The 2,207-nt window shown below is 36.1% G+C and overlaps 1 non-coding gene across 1 annotated transcript; it reads left to right on the top strand.

The window, feature by feature from the left end:
* Positions 1-632: 632 nt before the first annotated feature.
* On the top strand, positions 633-739 carry LOC128040030 (small nucleolar RNA R71). The gene has a single exon (XR_008194690.1). It is a non-coding gene; the product is annotated as a small nucleolar RNA R71 (small nucleolar RNA).
* Positions 740-2,207: the final 1,468 nt, after the last annotated feature.

The following is a 2,207-nucleotide window of genomic DNA, read 5'->3' as shown; positions in this document are numbered from 1 at the left end:
AGCTCCGTAGCTAATTAACCCATTTGGTTTTCCAAATTTTTCAGTGTTGCTGCTTGGCTTTGGATCAAAGCGTCATTCTTTTCCATGTACGCTTTCAACAAGTTCTCCAAACTGTTTGATGCCTCAGCTTGAGGTGGTTTTGAAGCTTACTAATTAAACCCTTGAGATTGGTTGGGTCTCCGCTGTAATAAGTTGTCGTTCGATCCATTTCCTTAGTTGCTCTAAGAAAAGTTAGGATGATTACGCGTATAGTACACTGACTTGGGATTTGATGGACAATTCTCAAAAGAATTACTTTCCCCACAGTACACACAGGAAACTACTTCAAACAGACTTGGTGGCTGAGCTACAAATTATTAGTACTATTAGCAGTTAACTGTTTTAACATAGAGGAAATAGACGATACCTGAGTCGATAACGAAGTGAGAGAGTTAACTTCATGAACTCCGACTACTCATCTTCCTAAAGCTGTTCAATTTTTTGGCAATTGATAGTTATTACTCGCGATCCTCTCAATAATCTCATAAGCCTAAGGCTTAGAAAAAATTGCACCATTCGCAGAAGCATCTACCATCAATCTTGTATGTGCATTGAGACCATTATAAAATGTCTCCAACTAGATACAGTGAGGAATCCCATGATGAGGACACTTACGAAGTAACTCCTTGAATTGCTCCCAAGCCTCATACAAAGACTCGTCATCCAATTGTTGGAAAGTTGTGATCTCGTTCCTCAACTTAGCTTTTTTGCTAGGTGGGAAATACTTAACCAAAAATCACTTTGCTAATTCTTGCCATGTAGATATAGAACTTGGTGGCAATGAATTGAGCCATGCTCGTGCTCGATCTCTCAAGGAGTATGGAAACAACTTCAACCTCAGTGTGTCTTCAGTCACACTGGCAATCTTGAATGAATCACTCACCTCCATAAACAATTGAAGGTGGAGATGTGGATCTTCCGTGGACATACGACTAAATTGGCCACGATTTGTATCATTTGAAACATCATTGGTTTCAATTCAAACTAGGTTGCCTCAATATCTAGCCTTCTAATTCCTGGGTTTGACTTGCTAAAAAGTGGCACAGCATATTATCTGATGCATCGATCCCTATCATCAACAATAAGGATGGGATTTCATACATAATCGGCTTCATTACCTTGGTCTTGATTCTGATTTCCAAGGTCCATCTCAACTTTTCTTTGAGCTATTCGTTCACATCTTCATTGTCTGAAAGTTCGCTCAATTCCAGGGTCTATAAGGAGTAAATCGATAATTCGATCTATGCTCATAACACCTGAACAGAAAATCAAAAAAATTAAAAAGAATAAGTTAGTAATGTTAGAAATAAATCAAATTGAAAATAAATAATTTCACAAAAAAATGACTATGGCAATAGTTGACAATCCCTGACAACGACGCCAAAAACTTGTAACGCTGGGGTTTGTGCAAGTGTACACAATCATTATCAAGTAATAAGTAAGTATCGAGTTATCATCTCTACAGGGATTGTATTTGTGCTAAGTCACTTAATTTGTAAAATTATATTAACAATTTGAAAAAATAAAAAAATATAGTTAAGTGGTGATTAAAATATATTAAACTAAATGCAATGATCCCTAATGCAATTTATCCTAAGTATGCAAACTATATGAATGAAATAGATTTTAGGAAAATTAAACACAATGTTAGGTTTGAAACAATTTAATCGCACAAATCTAAAAACTATGCAGATAACAGAGTCTGGTTAGGGTTGTTATGCAACTTACAATTTAATCGGATTAGGATCTAAATTGAGCATGCACATTTCAATTATGCATCCATTAGCCGCATCTGGTAAGGATCGCTCAGCTAATTCAGGTGCATTTCTATCACGTATGAACGAAATACAAACTTGATTTTACTTGAAAACATGATCGATTGAGGCACAAACATTATAAGCATGAATCACGTAAATATTATTTAATCAAAATAATCATCCTAGCTTAAATAAAATTTAAGCTATCATTGTTGTAAACAAGAACATTGAACTCATAGCAAACGTCTTTAAATTAAATTAAGGAAAAGAAAGATTAAACCCAATTCAGAGTGGCTGTTACCCAAGACTCTGACTGACGAGGCTTCTTCGCTTCTTTGCGTTGCTCCTTTGCTGATGGTTCTCCAAGGTGGCCGACCAAGGGCTCTTTAAGAGGCTAATTTGCTAAAATCC

Source organism: Gossypium raimondii, chromosome 3 (genome assembly GCF_025698545.1).
Source record: "Gossypium raimondii isolate GPD5lz chromosome 3, ASM2569854v1, whole genome shotgun sequence".
Lineage (NCBI taxonomy): Eukaryota > Viridiplantae > Streptophyta > Magnoliopsida > Malvales > Malvaceae > Gossypium > Gossypium raimondii.
The sequence above is the reverse complement of the archived record's forward strand: the minus strand, read 5'-3'. Positions and strand labels throughout refer to the sequence as shown.